Source organism: Coregonus lavaretus (genome assembly GCF_964263955.1).
Source record: "Coregonus lavaretus genome assembly, chromosome: 2".
NCBI lineage: Eukaryota > Metazoa > Chordata > Actinopteri > Salmoniformes > Salmonidae > Coregonus > Coregonus lavaretus.
Genome location: NC_139989.1, coordinates 11658549 through 11670928, shown reverse-complemented (window position 1 = coordinate 11670928; position 12380 = coordinate 11658549).

Sequence of the window (12380 nt, the reverse complement as noted above, 5' to 3'; positions counted from 1 at the left end):
ATTAGTTTATGTTACCATAGGCTATCTGCTGTCGCATGCTCACGTGTGGAGCGCAACCTACCCACATCCTGATTCACCTATTCCACCTGCCCATTAGACTCGGGGTGAAACCCAGAGGTCAGGCTGACCGAGACCCCCAGGCGTTCTATGAACGCCTTCCAGACCCTGGATGTAAACTGGGGACCCCGGTCAGACACTATGTCCTCTGGCACCCCATAGTGCCGGAAGACATGAGTAAACAAGGCTTCCGCAGTTTGCAGGGCCGTGGGTAGACCGGGCAGAGGAAGGAGGCGGCAGGCTTTAGAAAAGCGGTCCACAACGACCAGGATGGTGGTGTTACTGTCACGAGAATTTCTATCTCTAATTCAACCTAAGCTTGAATCATTACCAGAGGTTGTAAGGCTCTGGTTTTAATCATAAATGATTCAAGGTCCACAACCAGCAAGAATGATCTGTATTTTTATTCATGGAGAGCTCTGGCGCCAAAACCCATACACTCCTGTTTCATACCCCTTGACACACAAAGGCACTTTGCTCCGCCCACCTTTAGGAGGCTTTTTTTAACCCGTTTTCTCAGTCCCCTTCACCCTGGAATGTTTAGTCCCGCCCCCCTCTGTTAGTGGGTTGCCACTACATTATAACTCTAACACCGTTCACACATTTATACTGTATTTGGGGTGAAATCCTTTAGTCATTATTCTTAAAATACAAATTAATCTAACAATCCACCCCTTTGACTAAATGTTTTCACGTTCAGGATAAATGTATTTTACAAGCATGATTAATCTCAGAGATCACATCAGAACTAATAAACATTTCATCCAATTGCGGTCTTTCAGGGTCCAAATCCTCGTCATCCACCAAGCCTGGAGGATCGTTTTTCACATTCCCCTGGTCAGAGTCCGGAGTCAGTCCATCTCTCATCATTGTTTAGATACTGCATTTCACCCACGCCTGACTCACCAATCCTCGGACACAGGGAACAAGACAACAACCACATAATACAAGAATACCCATACAAACACTGAACGCTCCTAAGATGGCTGCTATGGTTTTCCATTTACCAAACATTTCATCAAACCACCCTATCCACGATGTACTAACTTCTGAGTTCTCAGTTCATTCTTCACTTAGTGCAGTTAATTCTGTAAGAGCTCTGGTGACTGTCCCATCCATTGTGGTGTTGTTAGGGATACATGTGCAACAATGGCTTATCATTCTATAGACACCGGCCCTTTCTGCCTGATCTAGAACCAACCTCTACTAAGTTATGAGCGGGATGGCGGATAATTGCTCGGAGATCCCCTTTACTGCATCTCTAGTCTGGTCAATAAATTGTTGTTGGTTGTAATAGATATAATTTATCCAATCCACATTCTTGTTTATTGTCACCCACCAGAAAAATGTTGTGGTAAAACCCTCCCATATTTGATTCATAGCTTTGTATTCGTCTGGAACACCCCTGGGGATGCCTATACCATCTATCCAAATTGGGCTATTTCCTTCCTGACCTATATTTCTTCTCCTCCTGATTATTCTTACTGTCACTGGTCTTTGATGACTAATTCTTACAGGTTTGGACCAACAATACTGGTGCACAAGTACCCACCCATCCTTCTGGTAATGTCTGTCGAATGCTCCCTTTGTTAGTACATGCCCACCACACATCAGTCAGAGGGATGGTAAGGTTCATACTTTTCCCCTCCCTTCCTTATCTAAATCAATCACATTAATTTTCTCCTTACAGCCATCAAAATCACCCAAGTTACGGGTGCCATTTCTATGTCTGCAACACTGGTATTCGCCAGGAGTTCAAGTGAATCTAGGTGGGCTGGCCGAGTAAGTCAACTTTGCCAGCCCAATCCCTGTGCAATTGGGCTCTTTTTGATTGGACCCCAGGTCTAATACACAGGGAAACATTGCCTTTGGCATTGGGGCGGTCAACATTGTCGGTCGCCCAATGGAGCATCTCCCCCAAGGCCCTAGCGGTGTACTTCATTCACTTTAACCAGAGATTCTCATCAGGGACCCCCTCCACTTCCCCTTGGTTCCATTCTTGGAGGAGAAAATCTTTCATAGTGGACGGGTTAGTCGAATTGACTCCGTCATCCCTTGACTGATCTACTCTGTCTATTGCTATTAATGGATTAATGACAGTACCTGTGCCCTCCATATCTTTTGACTCCATCAAATGTAATCTTAGACAAGTATCCCGTCCGTATTCGTCCGCGCAAGCCCAGTAAGTTATTTTCATGTCCTCTTTAGTGACCTTTACTATTGTTACTACCATCTCCGTGGGGATGTCGTTATACCTTCTTATCCTCCATCTGGACGTCCAGCCCCCCCCCCCCCCCCCCCCCCCCCGTCCCGTCCCGTCCCGTCCCGTCTCATATCTCCGTCCCCCAGTATCTCTAAATACCTGAGCCCAGGAACAATCCGCCGAGGGAGCTGAACATAAATACAATGGGATCTTATAATCCCACATTGCTTGCTTATCCGTCCTGATAAGATCCCTAATCCTAATTTTGAATCTTACTCCCCACCCTTCTCTGACTCCTATTTTGTAGATCACTCGTCCTTGACGGTCAGTATGTCGGGTCGCTTCCCTTTTATTTCTTAATAATGGTAAGGCCATAGCGTAATTGGTGCGAGGTGGTGGTGGATCTTGACATACCAAGACTATTATGCAGCTCAGGGTCACCCATATTCCCAAAAACCACCAACCCTCTCTTGCCTTTAGTCCTTCTGCTTGGTACCACCCATACTCACACCCTAAGAACACACTACAGTGATGATAGGTCGGGGTAGGAGATCTTCGTTAACAGAGGTGATCCCCGGACCCTATTGGTCTAGTTCTTCTCTCCAACTCTGCGTGTGTTAAGTGGTGCTTGTATGTGGTCTTACCCTCTTGCAGTGGGTAACATGGACCCAGGTTGCTCTCTCTGCTATTCTAATGGCAAAGGCAGTGACCAATATAACCTGATAGGGCCCTTCCCAACAGGCCTACTTCCAGTTTTTCTTCTTTAGGGACTGGATGCTCACCAGTCACCTGGTTAGAGAGTGGGTCACCTTCTCCTTTAGTTCACCTGTGGGGCACAAAACCTCTGACATACGGGTGTGGTTAATAAACTGTCTTCACACATGTTCAGATTAATCTAACAATTTCTGACTACATTCTCTTTCTAGACTGTATCTAAAAAAAAAATGTTTTCTTCTTCTTCTTTTTTTTAAAAGTATTTTGTCTTCTCCTTCGTATATTATTTAATCCTACCATTAGCCTCTTCCCCCCTCTTGACACATAGTTCTGCTCATGTGTCAATATTACCACCTACCTAAACAATCACTTAGGTAATTTATCAACCAATTGCCATGCCTTTTATTTTTTAGACTATCTTTTGCTTCTTTATTGCTCCTCCCACTTCCTTTGTCTTTTATGGCGGCTAAATTCGACTTTCATTCAGTTCAGAATCAATTAGTAATCCAATCAATCAATCTCTTATCTTGTAAAAACACTTATGTTTAGTTCAAACTCTGTTCTACCCCGGCTCTCTCGGGCTTGACCTGAAGACTGATTTTTGGACATGACAAGTCCATATTTAAATATTTCAAACCTAACACAACCCCCCCTCCTGCTGTAATCAATCGAGAAGATAGCAAAGGAGAGACAGGTTTTAGCCTGAACTCTGCTTAATCCTGGTGCCGCTCCCTTCACAATGTTTGAAGAGAGACAAAAGACAGCCATGGATTGAAGTAAGAGCAAGCACTTCGACCCAAGGTCACCTAAGTCTTCTGTCTAGCAACAAAGAATAAAAACCTCTATGTTCGTGATTAACCCAGTTATATCTAATAGCCCACCAAAAAAAAAAACATCACCATCTTTAAATCACGACCAATGTCATATCCCTCTTTACTCTCTACCATTTGGGTAACATCCCTGATATATGTATGAAAAGCTAAGACTGTTTGGGAAGAGAGCAACAACATAAACTGTTCTTTCTCCTCAGAGTTCCAAATGATTTTACCATGGGCTGCCATTGCCTTCCCATAGATAAGATCACTTAATTTACCAGTATGCAGTACATAATGGAGTACCCAAGCTTTACAGCATTCCATCATCACCAAAAAGCTCATCATTCTTCATCAATTTTTTTTCCATCTAGTCCCTATCTTCCTGATCTTATTGCTAAATCAATGATCTATGCAATAGCTGTTTCGCCTTAGATTGTACCTTCCACTGATTACTGCAGCTCATTGCATCAATTTAGTTTCAAATATCACCCAACAAACCATTCCATCCCACAGCATAGCAAACACCACCCACGAACTGCTGAAAATCCCCTAAATTCAACATAACAACCCTTTATAAACATCATGCTGGGTGTGTTGTTTTTTATTTGAAAAACCCAATTGAAAAACAACAATCAAAGATAGCCAGGCTCAATTTAATTTGGTAGCTCACTTTTATGACCTAAATACTGCCTAACCTCACTACTGCTCCCCCTCGCCCTGAGCAACATTCCAATGAGATAAGCTAATCTCTTTCTCCTGGTTATACATTTTGTTAACCTTCAATTACCATCAGTAATTTAAAGATGGTAGTACACACAAAACATGATACAGATATCCCCAGTCCTAACCAATCAATAATGTTTGTATCAATCTAATTCCTCATAACTAATCCATAAAACCACTCAAAATTCCTCGACTATACAATGATTATTTAATTGATTACCCTAAATCTGCTACATGTGATCTCATCTCAAATGATCCATTATCAATTATTTGATCAACCCCCTAGGAAAATCTCTCTCCCCTTCTATTACACTATTCAGTTATTTTGACCTTTAACGTCATACTTATAACCAATGTTTTTTCAATCCATCATCCTAATACTAAAAACGATATCCCATTGTTCACGTAACGAAACTAAATTATTTTTTTAGAATCCACCATTTATTTTCATCCACCACTGGTGTTACTCAACCTATACAATAAAGTAATAACCATTTGAATTCATCAAAGCACTTCCTTTCAGTAAAGTCTTTAGACCTCTACTTGAAATTTTCCAGCTCAATCTAACTCTAGAGTGTCTCTATTTTTTCCCGCTAACCAGAGCCATAAATTATTCTCCTTTGTCCTCAACTCAATTTTCACAGCTCTATCGCCATTAAAATGCCCAACAAAACATAATAGTTCAATGGAACCCTCTATTGGCTCTCTACTATTTATACATTACTTCTATAACCACTTTAGTTATGGTCCGATTACCCATTAAACCTTATCACATAACCTTATCACCTAATCAAACAACGGCACAACCTTAACTCATATCGGCCGGCTGGTAGCCCAGTAACCAAGAGCACCGTGTCAGCAACCGAGAGGTCGCCGGCTCCAACTCCCGAGCCGACCAGGCGAAAAATCTGCCGATGTGCCCCCGAGCAAGGCACCCAACCCCCACTGCTCCTGCAAGTCGCTCCGGACCAGAGCGTCTGCCAAATGACCAAAAATGCAAATGTAAATATTCTCTACTTTCTCACTCATGACGTACGTCTATGTTTGGGTGAGAAAGTTCATACGTATATATCGTTGGAAATGTATAGGTACCTCTCAAATAATCGCTTCGTGGTGTTTTTAGCCAATTCTTAATCGACACGAATCATTTCTTCAAACATTTTACCCGTGGAACCAAAAAATAGACTGTCCTATCTCCGACACTGCCCTTTCCTCTACCCCTGCAGTCACGATGGTTATGACCTGTTCTGTTACAGTATTTACACGGGGCCTTACACTCCCTTGCCAAATATTCCTCTTTGTTACAGTTAAAGCACTTCCTCTCTCCTTCGCGCTTCCAAAATACCCTCGCTGTCTCTAGCCCCTCCCCTCGCTGTTTTTTCAAATCCGTTCCACAGTTTACATGCATCTGCTTAATCATAACTTCTAACTTTTCCACATCGAGATGCCCAATAAATCCATACCTCTTCTCCCAAATGGATCCATAAAACATATTTCTTCGATCTCTTCCTAACATATATCTTTCATCCCCCGTTAATTCTCGGACCTCTTTAGAATATTTATTTCCCATGGTGGAAAAATAAGAAATCCCCCCGTTTAGTAATAATTCAATCCAGAATTATTTTCCTAGGAGTTATTATTAAATGCGTCTCTTGAGCCAATGTTATGATCTGCTTTTGTAATTAACCATTTAAATTATCTAACCCGTAACCCAGAGTTTTTTTTTTTACTCCGGTTTCATGAAAGGGGTCAGATAACCATTTTTTCTCACGCGATCTAATTCAGTCCCTCCTTGAAACAATTATCACGTATTTCGATGGATCATTAAGTCTCACACGTATACAACATTTTAAGATTTATTTCTAACACTATCCGTAACCTAGAGGTCGTAACTGCTCCAGTTTCATGAAATAGACAGAGTTAGAGCAAATCCCCAGTTGTTTACGCGACTTTTGACTTATCTATCTTACACGATGATAATTGTTTATATTGTAACACTGTACCCCGTACAATCTCAATATTAACTAGTTTATTTTGGTGATGGCCATTCACCTTGAGTCATTTCAGACCCCCTTCCTTTTAATTCTCCTATGAGAATTTGGTAACTATTCTCTGCCCTCCACAATAATTACTATTCTCATACAAGTTCAAATCATTTCACCAAAATCCATGAATAAAAATTACTGACCTTTTCCTTGCAGTTTGGATTTAAATGCTTTTTCAAACTCGTTAACGTCTTTATCGTTCATAAGAGTAATCACCGGCCTGTTTATAACCTTAACGTCGAAGGCCAGGACTATTCTCCACGGATGCAATCACCCGCCCGTGCACGGTTTCGGTGTCCTTAGAACGACAAAGACGTATTTAAGCTCCGCTCGAAGGACTACTTGTCACGAGAATTTCTATCTCTAATTCAACCTAAGCTTGAATCATTACCAGATGTTGTAAGGCTCTGGTTTTAATCATAAATGATTCAAGGTCCACAACCAGCAAGAATGATCTGTATTTTTATTCATGGAGAGCTCTGGCACCAAAACCCATACACTCCTGTTTTATACCCCTTGACACACAAAGGCACTTTGCTCCGCCCACCTTTAGGAGGCTTTTTTTAACCCGTTTTCTCAGTCCCCTTCACCCTGGAATGTTTAGTCCCGCCCCCCTCTGTTAGTGGTTTGCCACTACATTATAACTCTAACACCGTTCACACATTTATACTGTATTTGGGGTGAAATCCTTTAGTCATTATTCTTAAAATACAAATTAATCTAACAGTTACCCTGAGAGAGGGGAAGATCAGTGAGGAAGTCAATTGACAATTGGGACCATGGCCATTGTGGAACTGTTAAGGGATGTAACTTACCCACTGGGAGATGCCTAGGTGCCTTACTCTGAGCGCACACCGAGCAGGAGGAGACATACACCTTCACGTCCTTAGCCAAGGTAGGCCACCAGTACTTCCCGGTCAGGCAGCGCGCTGTATGGTGACCAGAGAAGGGGGACATGTGTGCCCAATAGATAAGACGATCACGGACAAGAGACGGCATGTACCGCAGCCCAGCTGGGCATTGAGGTGGAGATGGCTCTGTGCGTAACGTCCGCTCTATGTCCACGTCCACCGCCCACACTACCGGCGCCACAATGCAGGAGGCCGGGAGTATGGGGGTGTTGTCTATGGGCCTCTGCTCTGTGTCGTACAGCCGTAACAGTGCGTCTGCCTGGTATGTATGACAACGTGAAATCAAACCGGGTGAAGAATAAGGCCCACCTGGCCTGGCGAGGGTTCAGCCTCCTCGCTGCCCGGATGTACTCCATGTTACGGTGGTCAGTCCAGACGAGGAAAGGGTGTTTCACCCCCTCGAGCCAGTGCCTCCACACGGTCAGGGCTCCGACAACAGCCAACAGCTCCCGATCACCAACGTCGTAGTTCTGCTCCGCCGGGCTGAGCTTCATAGAGAAGAAGGCACAGGGGCGGAGCTTGGGTGGCGTGCCCGAGCGTTGGGATAGGACAGCACCTATCCCTAGCTCAGGCACATCCACCTCCACTACGAACGGTAATGATGGATCGGGATGGGCCAGTACCGGGGCTGAGGTGAACAGAGCCCTCAGGTTACTGAAAGCCCTGTCAGCCTCAGCAGACCAGCGGAGCCGGGACGGCCCACCCTTCAACAGAGAGGTGATGGGAGCTGCGACCTTGCCAAAACCTCAGATGGTAATTGGCAAAGCCAATAAAGCGCTGCACCTCCTTTACCGTGGTTGGATTCGGTCAATTACGCACGGCTGAAATGTGATCTCCCTCCATCTCCACACCTGAGGTTGTGATATGTTATCGAGGAAGGAGACGGACTGTTGGAAGAACAGACACTTTTCTGCCTTGGCATACAGGTCCAACATTCGGCCAAGCCCTCTGCGAACCAGGGACACATGCTCGGCGCGTGTAGAGGAATACACCAGAATGTCATCGATGTAGACCACCACACCGCGATCAAGCATGTCCCGAAACACCTCGTTCACAAAGGACTGGAAGACTGATGGAGCATTCATCAACCCGTACGGCATCACCAGGTATTCGTAATGCCCTGTGGTTGTGCTGAATGCTGTCTTCCACTCGTCCCCTTCCCGGACACGCACCAGGTTGTATGCACTCCGGAGATCTAAAGTCGTGAAGAAGCGTGCCCCATGCATTCATTCGATAGCATAGGAGATGAAGGGTAGAGGGTAGCGAATGGTAGTTTGATTAAGTGCCCTGTAATCAATGCAAGGGCGCAGACCTCCATCTTTCTTCTTCACGAAAAATAAACTTGAGGAGGCGGGTGAAGTGGAGAGACGTATGAAGCCCTGGCACAGGGACTCGGAGACGTATGTCTCCATAGCCTCCGTTTCAGCCTGCGACAGGGCATAGACAAGACTCCTGGGAGGCATAGCGTCTAACCGGAGGTTTATCGCGTAATCCCCTGCTCGATGGGGTGGTAATTTGGTCGCCTGCATTTTGGAAAACGCGTGCGCCAAGCCGAGGTATTCGGGGGGAATGCGCACGGTGGAGGTAGTGTCTGGACTTTCCACCGTGGTTGCACCAACGGAAACAGCTAGACACCTACCCTGACACTCTCGCAACCACCCCGTGAGAACCCTCTGCGGCCATGAAAAGGTGGGGTTGTGTAGTGCGAGCCAGTGAAGACCCAATACAACAGAGAAATCAGGGACTATTAGCTAAAGCTAACTATACATAGACTATTAGCTAAAGACCTGTCCATGAAGTTCCCAGCTGCGTCTGAATCGACCAGCGCCTTACACTGGGGAACTATCGTGTAATCAGGGAAGGTGACGTATATGGTGAAGTGTTGAGCAAGGCACTTAACCCTAATTGCTCCTGTAAGTCGTTCTGGATAAGAGCGTCTGCTAAATGACAAAAAAAAAAAAAAAAACGGAAGCCGGGTTGAAGGGGGGTGAAATGGTCAGGCCCCTTCCAGACGTCCTCTTGAAGCCAGCAGGTTGTCCAACAGGATGGCCATGTCCACCAGCTGGTTGAAAGTCAACGTGGTATCCCGGCAGCCTAGCTCCCTGCCCGAACAAGGAGAGGAGGCAGCTTCAGAGGAAGTCGTGACATCTACAACTTGATTGCAGTCCACCTATAGTAAATTCAATTGATTGGACATGATTTGGAAAGGCACACACCTGTCTATATAAGGTCCCACAGTTGACAGTGCATGTCAGAGCGAAAACCAAGCCAATGCGGTCCCCACCGCGACACTCCCCATCCAACCTGACAGAGCTTGAGAGGATCTGCAGAGAAGAGTGGGAGAAACTCCCCAAATACAGGTGTGCCACACTTGTAGCGTCATACCCAAGAAGGCTCAAGGTTATAATCGCTGCCAAAGGTGCTTCAACATGTGATATTTCAGTTTGTTATTTTTAATACATTTGCAGACATTTCTAAAAACCAGTTTTTGCTTTATTGTGTGTAGATTGATGAGGATTTTTCTTTTCATCCATTTTAGAATAAGGCTGTAACATAACAAAATGTGGAAAAAGTCAAGGGGTCTGAATACTTTCCGAATGCACTGTACATGTGTTAAATAGACTTATTTAGGAACAGTTGAGGACGAAGGGGGGCATGACTGTAGAAATGGCAGAGATATTTCAATTTTAAATGCAGTGTTAAGTGAAGCGAGGTCTAAATGTTGAGAAGGTGTGACGCATGCATAACCTATGACACTATGGTGTTGTTGGTCCCCTTCTGATTTGGAGAAAGTTGACATATTCACAGGACTACTTGTGTTGATGGAATAATGTATCAAAATAACTTTAGGACCAAAATAAATATCAATTAAACCTACATTGCAGTATTTAACCCATACAGAAGCTCTTTGAATTCAAATTCCACTAGTATTGGACATTGGCAATTACTTCCCAAGAGGTTTCAATTCTTCAATTGAATTTAGATAGAACTTATTGATCAAATAGAATTGGACCTTGAGACGGCATGACATTGTGGCATCTGTAGATACAGCTTAAGAACATTGCTGCCTTTGACTAATATGGCCCACTTGTTTCCCATCAAATGTATTATTGAGTCTGTGCTGACTGTACCTACTTCACTAGGCAATAACAGTATGAAAAGAAACCCAGATTACGTTGCATTTACCATTTCTCTTCTATTAAAGCTTCCATTTTACTGGCATGTCACGCAGAGCTCAGTGCATGACAAAATGTCAAGTGACAAAAAGCTTAACCACAAATTACTTGACATGACGGTGCTTTGAGAGATTCTGTGATTCAGAACATTTGTGAACCCACCACAGATGAGGCATACTGACTAGTCTACATACAGAAAGTGACTAGGGCACTGTCTGTCTCAAAACAGCATATTTAGAAATGTAATAGCGCGTCGTCTCAAACTGTTTAATTTTTCTGCCCGAACGGGTCTTAGTGCCTCAGCTGATGTATTTGAACCAGTTTTGGAACACACGTCACTATCTATTTAAATGACGTGTACAGAGAGAGAGAGGGAAGGGAGGACATTTGAATGCGGCAAGTGACATGAGCAAGAAGCTTCGCCCACACAAACTCTGACTGCAACTCGGCTTCGCTCTCTCCCCTGGATTTTTCATTAGCATAACGCTGCCGTTGCCTACCAGTGAAGAAAAGCAAAGTGTTTCCTGCCCACACTCAAAGTGACATGCCGTTTCGATGGCTGTTTATTCTGTGATTGCACCGTGGTGGTGTCGTCTAGTACATATGCAACAGGTTGATGGGAGCATAATTAGTGAAAATTAGAGCCCTGGAATGAACTCCTCAAAGCACCAAAATCACATTTTCCACACTACAATAATCCCTTGTCTGAGGTGTTTCATTTACATTGACACAATCAGAGTTTTGGATCCGGTATGTTTCATGCATATGCTGTAACAATACGGTTTAATGGGATAACACATTCCTTGTCATAATAACGATATAACAAATTTTTTTTTTTTTTTTTTTTAAAGCAGTCATGACAGTTGATGTCATCTTAAGATGACTAACTTTACATTATTATGAGACAATTGGCTAGGTCAGCTAATTGGATAGGTTACCAACGATGCTTTGTGACATGACTGTGGAAAGTCAGTTGCCATCAAAAGCCGACAAACTGTCTTAACTAATTTGGACATCTGTTAGATGATGACAACCTTATGACAGAGGGTTCAAGGGTTCAAGTATTACCAATGACAACCGAGTAGTAGACACTGACTAATTGACGTAAAGTTAGTACTAGTTGTTCTAATAAAACGTGTTCTTTCAACTAAACTCCTGTTTTTACATGACTAACTGCATAACATGGCTCTAACAGAAGTAGAGACATGAAACAAAGTGTGCAACATGATCATTCACACTCATAACACACTGAGTTTATACATTGAGAAATGCTAACCAAGTGAGCGGAAACATTTTCTCACAGAGCGCTCATCTAACCAATAGGCGTCATATTTCAGCAAGGAGCATATTTTCTGCCTGGCTAAGGTAGAAATGGACTGAAAATCAACATGTTTAATGTCCTGAGACGAAGCTAACCCAGTGAGGTCGGTGTGGCTAACGAGATTAGCATGCTTGACTTGAATCGCAGCTGAGCAGTAATATTGTTGTGACATCCTGCATACAAGATTTGACCACTTCCTGCACTTGTCAAGGTTACTGTCCTGAGCCAAGTTCAAAAAGGGATTTAATGGGTTTTGGAGCTCTTAAATAGTCTATGAATCCTGACATGCCGTTAAAACATTTTAAAATGAAAATTGCATATTTTTCTCTTAGACACACTTAATCTTTATCAGCTGACACGTTGTGTCATTCTCCTATCCAATAGTGAGATACCAAGGGAAGGAAAGGTAACTGTG